The sequence below is a fragment of the Polistes fuscatus genome, unplaced genomic scaffold (genome assembly GCF_010416935.1).
Source record: "Polistes fuscatus isolate 324 unplaced genomic scaffold, CU_Pfus_HIC Scaffold9, whole genome shotgun sequence".
NCBI lineage: Eukaryota > Metazoa > Arthropoda > Insecta > Hymenoptera > Vespidae > Polistes > Polistes fuscatus.
In genome coordinates this window covers 4189274-4210892 of record NW_025113173.1, presented here as the reverse complement: position 1 = coordinate 4210892, position 21619 = coordinate 4189274, and the positions used below count along the sequence as shown (strand labels likewise).

The 21619-nt window shown below is 34.2% G+C and overlaps 1 protein-coding gene across 2 annotated transcripts in view; it reads right to left on the bottom strand.

Annotated features, from left to right (window-relative positions):
* LOC122525421 (SAM and SH3 domain-containing protein 1-like) overlaps positions 1-21619 on the bottom strand; it is a 303496-nt gene that overhangs the window by 65945 nt on the left and 215932 nt on the right. The window lies entirely within an intron of this gene.

Below are 21619 nucleotides of genomic sequence, written 5' to 3'. Positions count from 1 at the left end.
GATTATTATTTGTGATAGAAGTTACTTGGTTTCGAGAGTACAATGATTCTATTTTACTAATATTTTTCTAAGTGAACGCGTAATAGAATATTTTAAAACACGTACGGTGAATTACGAATATATTTATTTGTTATTTCTATGAAAAATAAAAACGTAAATTATATCATGGTAAATATATTCCACGTGAATTATATATTAAATTATCCTTGAAATTAAATAAGTCTCATTTGACACATTTGTTTCTATCGCTAATAAGCCATCGAGTTATAGGGGTGGTTTTTTTGAAATGGTTCACCCGGTACGTGGAATAGAATCGTCGTATTGAAGAGTTTCAATAAAACCCGATATATATATCTATCATTCTTTATTCCTAAATTTCTATCTCACTGTTATATAATTCTTAGCCTTTTTTTCTTTTTATTCCTCGTTTATTTTTTTTTTATTTTTTCTGACGGAGGATTCCCAGGCTATTGAATAATGCAATATATAGGGTAGGACATCAAAAGAACGCACAGTTCTGTTATTTTTAGAAGAACTCGTGGCAAGCGTGCCGAGAACAATCGACTATGATCTCGAAGGAAATTACTCAGAACGTTCAGAGGGTTGTATCGAGTCTGACAAATGGGTTGTAGTATCGACTAGACGACTAATACAACACCACTACTACTACTACTATTACCTACCACTTATTACAAACACTACTACTACTACTATAATGATTACCACGACTAGGACGACAAGGACAAGAAACGAGGACAAAAGTTTTCTTCGACGGTTTACCTACGTCTATCTCAGTTGGTTGCTAGTTTTGGTTAGAAATTGAGACAGGGATGAAGGGTAAAACGATCCGAAACTTTTTAATTCACTATCAACATGCAAATTTCCTCGTTCGCTTGTACAATTTATCCTATACTCTTAGTGGTCTCTCTCTCTCTCTTCCTCTTTTTTTCTCTCTCTCTTCCTCTTTTTTTATCTATCTTTCTATTTATCTTTCTTTCTTTCTTTTTGTTCTTGTTTTATTTTGTATTTTTGAAGTTATACTTCTTTTGGCGCGTCGGGGAAAATGTAATGGGGAGTGATTTTGTTCCGAGCGTCTGGAAAAACGACACCATGAAGTTTGTCGGTATTTTAAAGCGATTTCAAGTATACGGCTTGAAGTTGTCTTCTCTTCTTCTTCCCCCCTTTTTTTCTCAAGCGGGTCACCCATCCAAATACTAATCGTACTCAGCGCCGCTTTACTTAAATGGTCGAAACGAGAACTAATGCTGTAACCGCGCCATGACAGTTGACGCATAAAATATTTCGATGTATCTCCCTTATATTTAGTGTAGACCGATTGAAAATATGTTTCCTTTCTTTTTTTTGTTAAATAAATAAATAATAATAATTAGTTGCTTATGTTCTCATACTTTCAATCTAATATTTTTTTGAAGTTATTTTTGAGGTTATGTTCGTTTTGGTATGGCAAAGAAGTATAACTTCTTACCTGCGTACATAAGTACACACACATCAGTTTTTTTTATTCTTTCTTATATATAATAATAATTATTTTTCTTTTTTAAGTTATTTTTTTTCTTTGAAGTTTTTTTTTGAAGTTATTTTTGAGGTTATTGAGGTTATGTTCGTTTTGGTACGGCAAAGAAGTATAACTTCTTACGTGCGTACATAAGTACACACACCAGTTTTTTATTTTGTATTTTTTATTTCTTTCCGCGCGTTCCACTTTAAATAATTCCGATAGGTAAACTTTGTAGAAAAGAATGAGCAACGAGAAGGAGAGAAGAAAATATTTTTAGGATATTTCGATTGATATTTTAGTTCTTTTCTTTTAGAAACTTTTGTATTGGACATATTTTTATTGAGACACGATTTTGATTTGACATGTCATTCGCAAATATTTAAAATAATATATAATAAAATGAATATATATAGAAATGTAAATAAAATTGATCGATATGTCTTTTTCGAAGATGAATTTTTGTGAATTGATTCGTGTAAGTAATAAATAACTTACAGTCTCTTCTATTTTTATTTTGTCAATAAAATATCAAAATCAAATCAAATCAAACACAGAAACACATATATAAAATTCATAAATATTATATATAATAAAATATCTCTTTCAAAAATAAGTGTTTTAAGGATTTAATCGTTCAAGTAATAAATATTTGGTGTTCCCACTTTATTACTTTTCTCATTTAATTCCAAAAAAACAAGAAACAGAACAACAAACAAACTTTCCAAATTAAAAATAAAAAATATAGAAAATAAGGGCCATTGAATTGTCTTCTTTTTTTGTTAAATTTATTTAGAAACTTCTAACGAAGTAGAATATCCTACTGTAGTTAAATTTTATTTGACAACACGATTTTGATACTGAGTCATTAAAATGGACGGATATATCTCGAGTTAATTAATACGTCTCTCTCTCTCTCTCTCCTTCTCTCTCTCTCTCTCTCTCTCTTATTTAAGGATAAGTTTTCGGGGCTGTGGATCGTGTAGTAAATGTTACGCGGGAAGGTACACCGTACGCATTTACATCGTTCTGATGACACCAAGGGGAAACACGTGGGGGGTGGTGAGGGGTAAAGGGAGAAATATGCAAAGCAGATTATTTAGACGACTCGGCCGCAGTTACTACGAAGGGTTAGGGACTTTCAGGTTGCTCTGTTTTCCTCTGGCCTGTACTACTCTTCTCTTCTCTGGTCTGGTCTGTTCACTGAACGAACGTATAGTACCTACTACCGTCAACTTCTCAGATTATTCATTTACGTTCCTCCTTCGTATATTCAAGGGACTGAAAGTCCAAGTTTAATAGACACCATACCACCTCTTGATAAGGCTTTTAATTATCATTTTATTAATCGAGAAGAAAAGCTACGTTGTTTCATTCAAACTATTTTCTTTTTTTCTCACACTCACACACATACAAGTAGGAATTTATATTCATCGATTTATATTTGAATTTATAAATAAATAAATAAACTCGAATATCTATGGTAAAGTTGTATCACGAACTCGCAAATGACTTTTCTTCTTCGTTAAGTAGCCGAACGATTTGGTACTTTGTTAACATGACATATTCTGCCCATAAATTTCGAAGGAAAAGGGGGATACAGCGATAATTAATCAACTAACGCGTACGAGAGAGAGGGAAAGAGAAATAGGGTAGACGGTAGGACGAACGAGAGAGAGAAAGAGAGAAATAGGGATGAAAGGAAAGGGGCTTGATTCGCAGCTGGAATTAACGTTTCCGTAAGGGGGAGTAGATGGTGGTGGTGGTGGGTACTTTATAATCCAGAAATTCGTCCATCCCGGATTTACATAATCGCTCGAAAAATTACAGACGAATACGTTTTAAACGAGAGCAAAGAATTTCCGAGTTATCTTCCATGAATGCTTATTATTATGCTATGCTAATCGAACAATGTTAAAAGAACAAAAAAAAAGATAAAATAAAATAAGAAATAAAATAAAAATAAATGGAAGAAAATTTACGAGGACGTTTATAATAAAAAAAAACTGGTGTGTATACTTATGTACGCACGTAAGAAGTTATACTTCTTTGCCGTACCAAAACGAACATAACCTCAATAGCCTCAAAAATAACTTCAAAAAATAACTTAATTGTACGAGGGTGAAGTCGCAAAAACTGAGTTCACGATTATATAACTATTCAGAAGATTATTAATTTAATATCTTATATAGATATAATATAATATAAATTCGGAAGATTGAGAGAGATATAGAGAAAAATGAAACAATATATAATTATACAATAATGAAGTATACAAAAAAATAAGCTGACCATTAAAAAAAAAGATCTCTCGAGAGTTATTTTGTTTCAAATGATAGAATTATTCTTAAGAAAAAATCGTTATCCGAAAAAACTGGTGTGTGTACTTATGTACGCACGTAAGAACCGTACCAAAACGAACATAACCTCAATAACCTCAAAAATAACTTCAAAAAAAACTTCAAAGAAAAAATAATTATTATATATATATATAAGAAAGAATAAAAAAAAGAAAAAGAAAATATCAAAATATAAATATCAGTCCACACTAAATATAAGAGAGATATATCGAATAACTTCACGCGTTAACAGCCATGGCGCGGTTACAGCATTAGTTCTCGTTTCGATCATTTAAGTAAAGCGGCGCTGAGTACGATTAGTATTTGGATGGGTGACCCGCTTGAGAAAAAAAGGGGGGAAGAAGAAAAGAAGACAACTTCATGCCGTATACTTGAAATCGCTTTGCCGCGCTTTGTCGTAAATACCGACAAACTTCATGGTGTCGTTTTTCCAGACGCTCGGAACAAAATCACTCCCCATTACATTTTCCCCAACGCGCCAAAAGAAGTATAACTTCAAAAAAAAAATAAAATAAAGAAACTTATACTGGTAGGATCCTCGGTTTATTCCCTTTTCATTTGTCACTTCATTCCATTTCACGTTTAACTAACAAAATGCAATAATGGGATGGTATCTTTGTTGAAAAAGAGATAGAGAAAGATAGAAAATATATATGCACGTGTGTAAAAGTGAGAGAGAGAGAGAGAGAGAGAGAAAGAATGAGAATGTAAGAGGAATAAAAAACACCAGGCTGCTAAGCATTATTCCGACTTTACATTTCTGGGATAATACCTACACATTCTCGGTACGTGTTTTTCCATGTTTACGAGGTGCATGGAAAATGTGCGACGATTCTACTGTTGCGGTATTTAATTATACTCTGTGTACGATTAATTTTCTTTCTCTCTCTCTTATCCTTTAACCGTCACGTATTCCAAATTCCAGCATATTAACGCTATCGAATTATACCAGAGAGAGAGAGAGAGATACTTCCTTTCTATTTATTTTTTTCGAACGTTTAATATGCGTTTTAACGTTCTATCCTATTAATAGATAAATGTTAAATCAGATCGAACATTTTAAATACGCTTCCTTCGGTAATCTTCCTTAATCTCTCTCTCTCTCTCTCTCACTCTCTCATTTACTCTCATATCGATTATAATTTTCTATACATTCAGTATATAAGTATCGTATAATTTTTATAGATGTATACAGGGTTTCTCGCATAACTCTAGTCACGATTTTTCATCTACTTGCGATAAACAGATAAAAATATTTTAAACAGTTGATCTGTTTTTGATTGATTATAGATTGCAATAAGAATTTTAGCAACATATCAATCTTTTCATTGTTAGTATACATTTTATACGAGTTAACATTAAACTGCGATTTGTTCCAGTGAATATACTTTTAATATTTTTTTTTATACTTACAGCAAGCACCCTGTATATATATTTTTTACTGAGTTCGTTTAAATGCAAATCGTTTCGTTACTTGCATAAAATAAGTGTAACAATTTAAAAAACTATCTTTATTTTATTTAGTATATTCGCATTCATTTCGTTGATAGATAAATTTAAGATCGTATCAGACATTTTAAATACGTTTTATTCATTTAATCTTTTTAAATCCTTTATATTTGAAATATTGTACGAAAATTAAAATGTAAAATTCGTTTGTTTTCAATTTTAGTATTCATTATCGTTAATTCCTAGAAAATACGATAAATAGAAAGAAAAAGAAAAAAAAATAATAATATAAATGCGTTTTGTCTCTCACTGGTAAAAAATAAATCGAATAATTCGATTATACCATGTGTCTTTCATTAAATATACATTTTAATTTTCGTATACTATATATTCAGTGATATAAATAATAAATTATATCTGCCATTTGAAATACGTTTCATTCACTAATCTTTTTGAATCCTTTTAACTCATACCCTAAAATATATTTTACATATACCCAAATACACGTATACGTACACGAATATTATATGAAATGTAAATGTAAATGTAATATGCGTTTGCTTTCGATTTAAGTATCCTTTCGTTCCCAGAGACACACCGAGCTTGTTTAAATGTAAATCGCCTCGTCACTCGCAAAAATAAGTCTAGTAATTTGGCAACTATCTCTTTCTCTCTTTCACTCGCATTATCTTCTTTGGTTTCAGAAACGATTCATCTTCTGGTACGATACTCTAAATCCTTCTTCCTTCCCTGCTAAATGAAGCACGAACATTAATTTACTTTCCCATACAATTTACCTGAATGCTTTTGAACGAACTTAACGATACTCAGATGTATATATATATATAGAACATATTCTGTATTTTCGAAAGTTTGTCAATGATAGATCGTTTCATGGCTAGTAAAGTTCTTCCTAATACAAGTTCTTACATATCTATCCTAATTCAAAATTAAATTTATATCTATGTGACATAGATATTTCCTATTTAGACGAGAAGGAAACTTCTACGCTTGAAAAGTTTGCAAGTAATTTTAACTTAATTATTATCAATTAAATATATATGTGTAGGATTCGTGAACAAATTGGGCCGTTGGACAGACTGGACCGGGATTCGAACCCGGATCTTCCGCTTTCCGGGCAACTGCTCTTTAACCAATTGAGCTAACCAGGGCCCATCGTCCAATCTCCTCACGAACGCCTACTTAAGTGTTTGGCTTGAAAGTGCTCGCATCCCACATTCTACCACCCCGCAACTTACATTCGATCCCGAATGTTCGTCATTTCGACATCTTATAAATCTTTTTCAACGAACCGACAAACCAAAAACTGTGTCCAACCTCGATCTTTAATACAGACTTAACCAACGCTGTATAACTTACACGAGGGTGCTACACACTATTTCGCGCGACACGAAAATTGTCAAAATATTCCCAACCTCGATCTTTAATACAGGCTTAACCAATGCTGTATAACTTACACGAGGATGGAAAACCTCTTCCCTGAACGCATTGCTGTCTAAAGGCCGTCTTGCCTAGTTCCCCAGCCAATCGTTTACGTCGCCACTATACGTCTTACGTCGGCCTAACCTCTCTTTGATAGATGTTCAATTAATTATTTTTCCCTAATTATTGCCCGGTCGTAGAAATGTGACACGAAGCAAACCTCCATCCCGGCTGAGCCCCCAAAATGTAAGATTCGTGAAAAAATTGGGCCGTTGGACAGCCTGGACCGGGACTCGAACCCGGATCTTCCGCTTTCCGGGCGACTGCTCTTTAACCAATTGAGCTATCCAGGGCCCACCGTCCAATCTTCTCACGAACGCCTACTTAAGTGTTTGGCTTGGAGGTGCTCGCATCCCACAATAGATTACATTCGAAGTATTATAATAGTCATTTAAAATGATATAATTTGTATTATATATTTTATTATCGATGCAGCATTATGCAAGTTGTACTTACTATCGACAATGCGATCCATATTTCTCGTTAAAAGTTTTCCTCTCATAGAAATTTCTTCTATACATATTGAAAATATATATAGTTTTGTTCGTCTTATTTTCGATATGTTTGCTTCCGATGTTACTTTGGTATATAATATTACGTGATGCATATCCTATGCATTATATTATATTTTGTATGTCTAGGGATATTCGAAATATACAAGAAACGTTGTTAAATATGCATAATGTATTTACAAACTTACTTTCTACTCACAATTACAGTTATTATTTAACAAGAATGATATTATAACGTTTTGTCGAATTTAAATTGAAACATATTATTATATATGAAAATAAAGAAAAATAAAAAAGGAATAAAATTCGAGTAGAAAGTTACTAAATTGTTCGAGTGTTGTTTAATATTGGGATGATAAAACAAGAAGGAAGGCTTGTTTCTTCTCATTTAAAAAAAAACAACTGGTGTCTTGCATACCAAAACGAATATAATTTCAATAACTTCAAAAAAATAACTTTAAAAAAATAATAATAATAATTAATTATTATTAAACTTCGTGGTGTCGATCGGAAAAAAATCAACCCCCATCACATTTTCCCAAAGTATAATTTCAAAAATACCGAAACGTTTGAACGATCAATTTAGGAAAACTACGAACTAGCTAGCCAAGTATTTAGACGAAAACTCGTAGGAAAATACTTCCGGCATGACGTTGCTTTGAAGATCTTCTAACGTTCCAAGTTTTTTACCCTTCTATTTTCTTTTGCTTATTTTTTTTTTCTTTTTATGCACTGTGGAAGAGAGAGAGAGAGAGAGAGAACTTGAAAGGAATACTTTTCTGCTGCAACACGTTATGCTTTTTACGTCCCACCTTCTCCTCCTCCTCCTCCCCCACTACCTCCACCTACACTTCTACCTTTACCTATACATCCACCTCTTCTTCTTCTCCTTCTTCTTCTTATTTTTATTCTTCTTCTACGTTTCGGTTGGCTCGCATTCGAGATGTTCTATATATACAGTTAGAGATTCTGCATACTTCGTTTATCCATTATTCATTCATACTACTTCAACCGTATCTTCGCCCACTATTCTTCCCCCTTCCTCCCTTTACCTCCCTCCCTCACATCCCTTCTTCTCTTATATACCTCCTGTTAACCTCCCTTAGATACTGTAAAAACACTCTAATTGTTTTCTTTTCTTTTTTCATTTTTTTTTCCCCTATCAATTTTTGTTATTCCCTTTTCCTCGTGATAGCTCCTACGAATTTTATTTTCTATTAATTTTCTTGATAAAAAAAAACAAAAAGATAAAGAAACAAAAATAAAGATAAAAGATAGTAGAGGTAGCTTCGAACTAATCGAATAAATTGAATCATCTCTAAGGTATGATATTTAATCAAGTAATAATAATTAATGAAATATAGGAAAAGGAAAAGCACTCTGATTATTTAACTTTTTTTTTCTTCAATTCGTTTTAATGCTCCTTTTTTTTCTCTTCAATTCCTACTACTCATTACTTTCATTTTATTTTATTTGATTTTTAACGTTAATTCGAGCGAAGAAGCTTTACCAAAGAGTTTGCTTTTCTCTTCATTTCGCGATAGAAAAAAAAAAAAGAAAATAAAAAGAAAAAAAAGAAAGAAAGAAAGAAAGAAAGAGAGAGGTCACTCGTTCCAATCGAACAAGTTGAAACATCTGCGTTCACGAAAGTGGATGATCCTCTTTGCTCGTCCTATACTACTCTCTAAGCTAAACTTGCAACTATTTTGACGCAGGATGCGTGCACGTTTCGCTCTTTGGCTCGTGCAATTCGGAAGCTTTCCAGTAAATTGGTTACGTTCCGGTTCGTAACGACGGTTCTCAGCGCAACACTCGGATCTCGGAAGTTACGGATAACGAGCGCCAATCTGGAAAGAGAAATCAGCGGGAACTTTGCTACGATTTTAACGACCCTACAGTTCGACTTTCGATTACGTTACGAGAAAAGAGAGATAAAGATAGAGATAGAAAGAGAGAGAGAGAGGGTTTGAGGGGTGAGTGGGGAGAGGGATGGGGGGAGGGGAGGGGGAGATAGAAAAAGAGTGTCTGTCGGCTGTTGGATTGTCTCTCCGATAAAGTTTCCCAATGTTACCTGTAGCTACAGGAAAAATCAAACCCGTGATCGATTAATCGATCCAAGCTCCCCGATACTTCGATATTTCCCCTTTGAAATTAGTTGTTTTTTTATATATATATATGTATATATATTCTTTTACTGCGTCCTACGATGAAAATAATTTTCATATTTTTACAGTAGTAGAGTCAATTTTTTATATGAAGTAATCTTTTCAAATTATAATTCATATTTTAACGCAAAATAATAATAATATATTTTATAAGTGTATAACTTTCATTACGTATAAATCATACGAAATAAATTTGTGATTAGAAAATCAAAATCACGCCTACATTCTCTCTCTCTCTCTCTCTCTCTCTCTGTTTTTCTTTCTCTGTCGGTTTAAATAAAAATAAAAAAGAAAAAAAAATCGCGTTACCTCTTCCCTTTTCTCTTCCACTCATTTTTATTTCCCTCTCACTTTTTCATCTCTCTCTTTCTCTCTATGTCGGTTTTTTATTTCTCTCTCGGTGTCTCATTTTTCCTCTCTCTTTCTCTCTCTTTCTCTCTCTTTCGTTTTCGTTTCATCTTTCGTATACACATTAAGCATCATAGGGGAGGAGGATAAAAGGATACAAAGACGGCGCACACGTAGATGATCGTAAATTCACAGAGAGTGAGAATGAAATGCGAACGTATGCGCGACGTCGCACGAATAAAGATAACCGATGGTGCAAGGTTGAAGGGGAACGGGGTATATGGGGTATGGGCTAAGTCCATACGGTGTTCCCAACGGCCGCGAACCGTAACTCTGCATTAAGATAATTAAATGAATTAAGAGAGCCGGCGGTGGCACTCTCGACATACTCTTTCTCTCACTCACACACACACACACATACACACATACACACTTTCTCTCTTTATCTCTCTATTTTTTTCTCTCTCTCTTTCTTTCTTACCCTTTTTCATTCTCGTTGTACTTTTCTTTGATTTCTTTCAGCCCTTTTAAACGCGCGAGATATTATCGGTTAACTCGAAGAAACTTCATTTTTCAACGTCTCCCCCACCACCACCCTCAGCCTCCCCCAGCCTCCTACAGCCTCCCCCAACCTCTCCCATCTTTTATTCCCTATTTCTTCGAAGCTTTCAAACTAAGTAAGTGATGAATCGTTTATCCCACGATCAGATTTATCGTACGAGGTAAACACACTCCTCGCCATAAGATGAATATTACCTTCAAAGTAACCTAACCATTTGGTAAACGCACTCTCGAACCTATCGTCTGCATGACTCTTGAATAAAAATAATATTTACAGTTATACGTTCGCATATCTGATTTATCTTATGTTACTTTAATATGACTGAATTGTAAATTTGATTTTGAAGATTTCATCGATTTCTCACAATTTCGAATTATTTTTACTCACTTTACATTTTGTTTATCATGATTGAATCGTAACTTTGAATAATTTTTTAAGATTTCATCTTATCGATCATTGTTTCTTTATTTATATGCAATTATTATAATATATGTAATTAATATTAATTATTAGAAAATAGTACAAGAGGTCTCTTCCGAATAAATTTTCTATTCCTATAATTGGATTAAATCTTACGACGAGATCGTCAAAATTCACAACTTTTTCTTCTTATTTCGTTCGTTAATATTAATTCGAAATTTAAATAATCAATCAATCAATAAATCAATCCAAGTAGTTATATATTATCGTATAATATTTAATTAATAATTGTAAGGAAGAAATAATTTCGAATGGACGATTTCAAAGTAAACTCAATTAATTTCTTCGTTAAATTGTACAAATAAAATGATGTCCAATCTAAGAGAGAATAATTAATACGATATATATGTGGGATGCGAGCACCTCCAAGCCAAACACTTAAGTAGGCGTTCGTGAGGAGATTGGACGGTGGGCCCTGGATAGCTCAATTGGTTAAAGAGCAGTCGCCCATAAAGCGGAAGATCCAGATTCGAGTCCCGGTCCAGTCTGTCCAACGGCCCAATTTTTTCACGAATCCTACATTTTGGGGGCTCAGCCGGGATGGAGGTTTGCTTCGTGTCACACTTCTACGACCGGGCAATAATTAGGGAAAAATAATTAATTGAACATCTATCAAAGAGAGGTTAGGCCGACGTAAGACGCTATAGTGGCGACGCGAACGATTGGCTGTGGAACTAGGCAAGACGGCCTTTAGACAGCAATGCGTTCAGGGAAGAGGTTTCCCATCCTCGTGTAAGTTATACAGCATTGGTTAAGCCTGTATTAAAGATCGAGGTTGGGAATATTTTGACAATTTTCGTGTCGCGCGAAATAGTGTGTAGCACCCTCGTGTAAGTTATATAGCGTTGGTTAAGTCTGTATTAAAGATCGAGGTTGGACACAGTTTTTGGTTTGTCGGTTCGTTGAAAAAGATTTATAAGATGTCGAAATGACGAACATTCGGGGTCGAATGTAGTTGCGGGGGGGGTAGAATGTGGGATGCGAGCACCTCCACCCCAAACACTTAAGTAGGCGTTCGTGAGGAAATTGGACGGTGGGCCCTGGATAGCTCAATTGGTTAAAGAGTCAGTCGCCCGGAAAGCGGAAGATCCAGATTCGAGTCCCGGTCCAGTCTGTCCAACGGCCCAATTTTTTCACGAATCTTACACTATTTTATGGAAAAAACACCGTAAAAAATCATCAGATGATATCGTAGATCATAGATCAATTTAAATAAAATAATTTCTGTAACTTTCTATCTCTAGATATTATAATTCTTTGAAGAACAATCTCATGGCGATAGCCACCATAAAAGTAAAAACCACCATCGGCATTATAGCATCTCGACTATCTCAAAGTGCGAAGTAATGAAACGATGAGGTTGAAAGTAGCTAAGTAAGTAGTAAAATAAGGGGAGTGTTGGGGGAGTAGTGGATGGGAGTGGAAGGTGTTGAGGAAAAGGGTTAAAGTGTAGACTAACGAAATCCATTGGCCGGCTACTAATTAAGTGGCTAACGTTTCCATCATCGCGTTCCCAGGTTGTCTCGTCTTTGCTATCGTCCTTTCCTTCTTCCTACGTTGATTCTTTGACGCGAATTACGTCACAGGACGGACACAGGACGAACAGGGGGTGGTGGTGGCGGTGGGTGGAGGAGGAAGGGGGGGAGCACCTTTAGCTGGAGTAAAATGAAAGTAATTGGATAATAAAAATCTAGCCAAGGCCCGTGAGGAACAATATCGGAGTCGAGAAGAAAAGGGGAAGAAAAAAGGAAGGAAAAAGGTGGTAGTAGTAGTAGGAGTAGATGAATCGTAAGAGAGACAGAGAAAAAAGTGGGGGTGGGGGTGAGGAGGAGGAGGAGGAGGAGGAGGAAGGAAGACAAAAGGGTTGCAAAAAATAAGAGCAGAGGCAGAACGAAACGGCGGAAGAAAAGGATTTAAGCTTTATAATCGTGAGAGACTGTCTGGTTGCAATGAATGAAAGAGGCGTTTAAAAAAAATTAGTTCTACTGGTTGGCTGGCAATGTGCCTACCATTGCTTTTACTTCTATTTCTTCTTCTTATTCTTCTTATTCTTATTCTTATTCTTATTCTAGTACACTACTATTTGGCTTCTACTTCTTCTTCTTCTTCTTCTTTTTATTTTTATTTTTATTCTTATTTTACTACTACTAGTATTTTAGTTCTACTTCTTCTTCTATTACTTCGTATTCTTCTTCGTCTTTATATCCTTCGTTTCTTCAACGTTACTCAATTTTTCTCTTTTTCTTTCTCTGTCTTTGTCTTTGTCTTTGTCTTTCTTTTTCTTGTTCTCTTTTTTCATTTAACCCTTTTTCTACTTTTATCTTTGTCGTTATAATCACGACGAAAGCGGCACTTCGAAGCGTCCATTTCTTAATGGATGTGGTGAGTAGGCCACTCCTCGTAGAAGCTAATTCGATCGTAGAGAGTCAAATTAATTCGATAAATTATATTCGCTTGCGGGAATAAGTCTAGCCTTTTCTCTCTTTCTCTTTCTCTTTCTTTTTTTTTTTTTCTTTTTTTCTTTCTCTCTCTCTTAATTTTTAATGAAATTTTTCTCTGTTCGCACCTTTGACAAAGGGTCTTCTATTATTTCTCGATTATAAATTACTACGAAAACGTTTTTGCATTTTTGTTATTACATTTTCTATTGAATTAAAATACATATACTCCGTCTAAAGTTATCTTGCGAAAAATCAAAAGAGAGAGAGAGAGAGATAGTTTAATTAATTCTATGATTTTACGAATTTCTATAGTCTCTTCTTATTTCTTTTTACTTTTTTTAAATAAAATTCTTTAAATTCTTCATCTATGATTATTGTTTGCAGTTTTGTATTATAATCGAATCTTTTCTTATTAAAAAAAAAATTAAACCACGTGTAGAACACATAGAAACATTATATTTTACGCATATAATAATTCAAAAGTAATCTTACGTAAAAAAAAAAAAGAAACAAAAATGTTGATAAAAATTTGAAACGATCTATTTCTTATTAAAAAAAAAATAAAACCACGTATAGAACACATAGAAAAATTATATTTTACGCGTATAATAATTCAAGAGTAATCTTCCGTAAACAAAAAAAAAAGAAAAAAGAAGAAACAAAAATGTTGATAAAAATTTGAAACGATCTATTTCTTATTAAAAAAAAAAATAATAAAACCACGTATAGAACACGTAGACAAATTATATTTTAATTTGAATTATATAATAATTCAAGAATAATCTTACGTAAACCAAAAAAAAGGAACAGAAATGTTGATAAAAATTTGAAACGATCTATTTCATATTAAAAAAAAAAAAAAATAAAACCACTTGTAGAACACAGAAAAATTATATTTTACATATATAATAATTCAAGAATAATCTTGCTTAAACAAAAAAAAAAGGAACAAAAATGTTGATAAAAATTTGAAACGATCTATTTCTTATTAAAAAAAAAATAAAACCACTTGTAGAACACATAGAAAAATTATATTTTACGCATATAATAATTCAAGAGTAATCTTGCGTTAACCAAAAGAAAAGAAAGAAAGGAACAGAAATGTTGATAAAAATTTGAAACGATCTTACGTTAGTCCTTTCACATTATAATACTTTTGATTATTCTACCTTACAAACATAAGATTTCTTTATCAAGCCAATATAAGAATGAAAGCTTTAACGATAAATGTCGTAATCGTTATTAGCCTCGTTACTCGTAATGATCTCATCGATGCGAAAGTATCCGGCAATCGTGTCGCTTTGAATTTCTTTTTTCTCCCCTTTCCCCCTCTTCCCCCTTTCCTTTTCTTTTTTCTTTTTTCTTTTCCTCGATACAATACAATTGGAAATCATTTGGGCTCTAATGAACTCATCGAATTCGTTGCACGTTTTATCTTAAAACGATCGAGCCAGAGGAATCTCGAACGTCCTCTCTCCTGAAAGAAAAACGCGAAAAGAAATGGAACTCCCGCGATCCAATCAAGAACAAAAATGTTTTCTTTCTTTCTTCTTACCTTTTTTTTTTTTATCTTCTTTCTTTCTTTCTTACTTTTACTTGTTCTTTTTATTCTTCTTCTTCTTCTTAGAAAAGTCAAAGATTTGTTCGTTTTCTAACAGGAAAATATCCATTTACCGAAGAATTTTCACCAGACTGGATCAGACGAGAATCCCAGACACGTGAAAAATCTTCAAAGTCTCTAAGTAAGTATTTTCCTTCATCCTTTTTTGCTAATTTCGAATTCTACTCGCGGTGAAACCTCTCTCTCTCTCTCTCTCTCTCTCTGGTGTCCGACTCGTTTATCAAATCCTCATTCTCTCTATCACCCAATCCTTTTATTTCTTCTCCTATCTCCTTTTCAGAATAGAGTAGTGCGATCAAAGAAGTAAAGATGAGTTTGCCGAATGTCTAATGAACGAGATTCCTCGTTCGAATCGATCAATTTTTAGCGAACGTCAACCAATAGTAGCACTTTTACGATTCCTCGTTATCTCTTATGCGGATCGTTATCACGTACCCTTATTTTACATGACTATCTCCTACATCCTCGTATTCCCCCTTCACATATCACACACACATACACACGTATACAATCTACACGAGGGATTTTGCATTTTACATGGGAGAGATTCACCCTCGTTGCAAAGAACGAGTGAGAGTGAATGAGAGTGAGAGTAAAAGTAAGGATAGAGAGGGAAGAAAATACGAATAGATCTTGCAAAGGACGAAAAAAAAGGGAGGAGATCTTTCGCAGAAGGGGAGTGGAGGGGGGGGTGAACTAACTGAACGAACTGAACGAACTGAACTGAACGAACTGAACGAACCGAACGAAGAAACCTCGTCCTCTAACGATGAATACGATATTTCATAGAACGAAACGACAGAACCCAGCCCAGCCCAGCCCAGCCCAGCCCCTCTTTTCGAAAAAGCCTCGGGCAAAGTTTCGAAGGCACAAAGACGTCGGTGTCGCGTCGCACCTGTTATACATGCGGAAGTCGAGGGTGTGCGTTCTCCTCGTATCATCCTACTGCTGCTAAGCGTATGTACGAAGCATTATACATTGGCATTAACGATGCAACGAAATAACGAGGGTGCCGACGACATGACGACCATGACGACGATGACGAACGAACGAACGAACGAACTCCGAGTCCTTTTTCTCTTTACTTTCTCTCTCTCTCTCTCTTACTCTTTCTCTTTTTCTCACCCTTCTTCTATCCCTTTTTATCTTTTTATCCTTTTTATTATTATTATTATTATTATTCTTTTTTTTTGGGAGGTGGGGGTGGGAAGGAAAAGATTGCTCTCTTACTCTTTTTCTTTTTATTATTGTTATTATTATTGTTCATTTTTTTTTGGGGGGGGGTTTGTTCTGAAAAAAAGGGAGAATAAATGATTACGAATGCGTTTCTGTTTTGATGGTGATGTTATGTCTCTCATTGACACTTTTCTGAGAGTGATTCTTTTTATTATTTATTTATTTATTTATTTATTTAATAGATCGTTGAATTTACTGATTTATCGAATAATATGAATATGGGATATATCATTTTATGATCGAGTATGATTGATTTTGAAATTATTTCTTTAAATTAATGAATAAAATGTATGAAGTAATATATTATATCATTTATGGTATAGAGTATTATATTCATCTTTTTAATTAATTATTAAATTTATTTAATGTGTGTATATATATATATATTACTTATTCAAAAAGTATGAAATATTGAATTTAGTAATTCGACGTGATTGATTAAAAATAAAAATAAGAAAATTGTGTGATCGTAGATGTTAAAATGTTTATTCGAATAATTTTAAATGTATTGGTTAAATTCACTTTAGAAAAATCTTCACGTATATTTCTCTCTCTCTCTCTCTCTCTCTCTCTCTCTCTCTCTTTCTCTATAAAACTTTCTCCAAAGCAAGTTCATTCTTCATTTTCTCATAAAGATAATAAATTATCGAAGTAACCAACGGTAACTATTCAGAAACTTTCAAATATGATTTAGAACGAAGATTTCCAAGCGTTTACGTTCTTTCAAGAAACAATAATGTCGAAAATGTATTTCTTAAAGTTTAACAAAATAACGATATCACAAACTTTACCTCGAATTTAATAGATTTTCATTTCAATCATACACATTTTCATATACCCCATATACATATAAAAACGCATCAACATCATCCATAAAACATTCTTTCCAAAAAAAAAAAAAACATATACATAATTAATAAAAAAGAAAAAAAGAAAATAGTTCAAAGTACTGGTAAGAACAAACAAATAAAATAAAAAATTAGAAAATACTTTTTTAATCGTAAATAGAATCAACGTTAAAATATCTCTAATAAAACAGATCCCACGTGACGTACGTGCTTTCCCTAAAGGGTCAGAACTACAACCCTAGAGAAGATAGAAAGAGATACAAACATATATAGTCTTACTCTCTCTTAGTTTTCTCAACACAACCATAGAAGTCTCTGTTTGGTAACATACTGGTAATTACCGATACCGCTTTAACGTATCGAACTACTATGGTGGTTTCGTGTTCCTCGAGTAAGCAAGATGCTTCTAAAGGACACAAAATCACTGAGAAAATGTCTCTCTTGGTCTATCAGTGAGATAGAAAGAGATGGATGTTAGATAAATACACATGTGTGGATAGTGGGAGCAAGGGAACACGTGGGTGTATGTGTTTCAGGTATCCGCAACCTGTTTATACGGAAAACGGAAACTTCATCGTGGTGATGTGGCTCTTCTTCCTCCTATCCACACACACACACACATTTATACATACATATATGTGAAGTTATGCATACGTGAATCGAGTATATATTGTTTGGATGTATGTATATGTACTTGTGCGTGTGTTTGTGGGTATGTGCAAGAGTAACAGGGCAGAAGTACGCTCTTACACAGAGTGAAGAGGCTTGTCCCACACGCGTGGCTTATTCTGTACCACACGGGCCGCTTACACTTCCGAACGGGTGCGTAGGGAACGGATACGACGTCGTCCGACGAATTACGCTCGAGGTACTACGTTCTGGACCGTACGAAACCTGACGTGACCTCTCCCTGCTACCATTTCCGCCCTTTGACCTCAAGGCTCATATTGAAATGATATTTTCCTTTTTTTTTCATTCTTGAATCTTTTACGAGAAGAATAATCATCTTTGTTTTTCTTTTTGAAGTTATACTTCTTTTGGCGCGTTGGGGAAAATGTAATGGGGAGTGATTTTGTTCCGAGCGTCTGGAAAAACGACACCATGAAGTTTGTCGGTATTTTAAAGCGATTTCAAGTATACGGCATGAAGTTGTCTTCTCTTCTTCTTCCCCCCTTTTTTTCTCAAGCGGGTCACCCATCCAAATACTAATCGAACTCAGCGCCGCTTTACTTAAATGATCGAAGCGAGAACTAATGCTGTAACCGCGCCATGACAGTTGACGCGTGAAGTAATTCGATATATCTCTCTTATATTTAGTGTGGACTGATATCTTTATTTTGATATTTTCTTTTTCTTTTTTTTATTCTTTCTTACATATGTATATATATAATAATAATTATTTTTCTTTTTTAAGTTATTTTTTTTCTTTGAAGTTTTTTTTTGAAGTTATTTTTGAGGTTATTGAGGTTATGTTCGTTTTGGTACGGTTCTTACGTGCGTACATAAGTACACACACCAGTTTTTTCGGATAACGATTTTTTCTTAAGAATAATTCTATCATTTGAAACAAAATAACTCTCGAGAGATCTTTTTTTTTAATGGTCAGCTTATTTTTTTGTATACTTCATTATTGTATAATTATATATTGTTTCATTTTTCTCTATATCTCTCTCAATCTTCCGAATTTATATTATATTATATCTATATAAGATATTAAATTAATAATCTTCTGAATAGTTATATAATCGTGAACTCAGTTTTTGCGACTTCACCCTCGTACAATTAAGTTATTTTTTGAAGTTATTTTTGAGGTTATTGAGGTTATGTTCGTTTTGGTACGGTTCTTACGTGCGTACATAAGTACACACACCAGTTTTTTCGGATAACGATTTTTTCTTAAGAATAATTCTATCATTTGAAACAAAATAACTCTCGAGAGATCTTTTTTTTTTAATGGTCAGCTTATTTTTTTGTATACTTCATTATTGTATAATTATATATTGTTTCATTTTTCTCTAGATCTCTCTCAATCTTCCGAATTTATATTATATTATATCTATATAAGATATTAAATTAATAATCTTCTGAATAGTTACATAATCGCGAACTCAGTTTTTGCGACTTCACCCTCGTACAATTAAGTTATTGTTTGAAGTTATTTTTGAGGTTATTGAGGTTATGTTCGTTTTGGTACGGCAAAGAAGTATAACTTCTTACGTGCGTACATAAGTATACACACCAGTTTTTTTTTTTTTTAGATTTTTTTCTTTATGTGGATGCAGGTATAAGTGGGTTTCTGTGTGTGTGTATTTGTGTGGGTGGAAGGTATGTATGGAAAGATGAAGGAGGTATACTAAAGTACGTAATTTCATGGTGATCTTCTTTTGATTTTAAAAACGAGTAAGAGAGAGAGAGAGAAAGATTATTATTATTATTATTCTACTTAAATGTCCCAGTAATAAAGTGTTATAGTTAATGGAACTTTTGAAAAAAGCTGTTAAAGTACATGAAATGTTTTCAAGAAGATGAGATTATGATAATGTCATATCTCGACTTTAAAAAGGTTATATCTCGTGTCAGATGAAAGTGGAATTTTAGATTGTCGAGGAGAGGAAGAGATTATTTCTTTCTTTCTTTTTTTTTTCTGTCCTTATTATACCGGTTGCGAAAAAAAGAAAATAGGTCTTCTTCATTTCTGATCGAATTGAATTGTAAATATATAAAATATCGTCAATTATTATTGTTCCTCCGATTAACTCGTTTCGCGAATCAAACGATTTCTACGAGAATTGTTATTAATTTTTCTTATCTTTTTTTTATATTTTTTATTTTCTAAGAAAGAAAACAATTATCAAGAATCCGAAGATACACGATAATCTCGAATCGCGAGTAATTGAATTTAATTGTCGTGTCTTGGTATTTACTTTTTAAGTGGGGTTAAGAAAAGAAAAGAAAAGAAAAGAAAAAAGAGGAGATTTTCACGAAAGGCTAGGCATAAAAACAAGAAGGAAAGAAAAGAAAAGAAAAGAAAAGGAATGGAATGGAATGGAATGGAAAGGAAAATGGAGATTCGTAACGAGACTTGCTTTTCCTAACGTTTTAGTAGTCCGAGCGGTAATTACATACATACTTTAGTTTTCAGAAGGTTTCTCGACTTTTATTGGTGTTGGTGCAGTTTCGAAACTACTCGGTCTTATCCCTTTAACGTGGAAAATACATACAGAGAGACCTAATAGCAGTATGACCACTACCACAATTACACAATCACCTTTATCACTAACACAACTATTACCAGCACATCACCATAGTTGTATTCGCAGTAGTAGTAGTAGTCGACAGAAAAGTAAAATTATTCAATTAGCTTGAAACAGCCCGCAGGTCGTGGCCAAGAGGCGGACTCATTAAGAGCCAACTTAAGAGGATTTGCACGAGGTAGAACTAGGTCGGTGGTAGGAACGATTCAAACTACTGTGCAAAGTATTATTAGTATTTTATCTTGGTGCCAAGTTGACCTTTACGAAGATACCACGAAGGGAGAGGACAGGTTCTTTTCTTTTTTTTTCTCGACAAAAAATAAATAACAAGAAGAAACGAGAATATTTTATACGAGGAGGAGGAGGAGGAGGAGGAGGAGGAGGTTTGAAAAAAAGAGAAAAGTTGAACAAAGACAAACAGACGGTTCGAGACGTCGTAGGGAAAGTATTTTAAATGTATTGTTAAACTCGCGTCGTGAAAATCTAATATGTAAAAGAGAAACTGCTTATCATTTTTTCTTTCTCTTTCTTTAACCTTATATATATATATATTTCTTTCCTTTCAGTGGTTTGAACGTTTCCTTAGGGGTTTCCGCGCCATCAGAGGGTAACCGCTACGGGTAGTTCCGGAATTCCTTATGTAAATGGCTATTCGAATAGCTGGGAGCGTTGGTAAAGGGAGAAGGGTGGTGGTGGGGGGTTAGGGGGGTGGGGGATAGGGGAAAGGGGATGACATCGCGAAGAGGGGTGAGAAAGAAAGGAAGAAGAAAAGCAGATAAGGAACTCGCGGCTTTTACACGAGTTGACCGACTACGTGCGTTTATACACGCACATATACATGTACATAGGTACACACATATATACATATCACACGGATGTGTAAAGGTACGACTAAAAGAGGATATCGTGCTCGGGTGTTATCGCGCAAAGGGTGCAGTTAGACTTTATTGGATATGGTAGGAAAGTTGCCGACGGGCTACGCTTTTCAGGAGAAAAAGAGAGAGAGGGGGGAGGGAGAGAGGGGGGGTGGGGAGAAAGAAAGATTTCTCGCCTTGATGCTTTTCACGCTTGTTCGCGAGAAAGGTAGAAAAATATAAGGAGGAGGCGTAATGGTGTATAACAAAACCCCTCACCTCCACCTCCACCCCCACCCCCACTCCCAACCCCCACTACTATTCCTCCTACTCCCACCCTCAACTCCTTCTCTTGTCTGTTATACGAAGCTGTCTCTGAGAAACAAATATGTTGCTGGATTTATACTTGGGTTGCTGAGAAACCTCGTTTTTTCCCTTCCGGGTAAAACGTATTTTCCTTCAACCTAAGA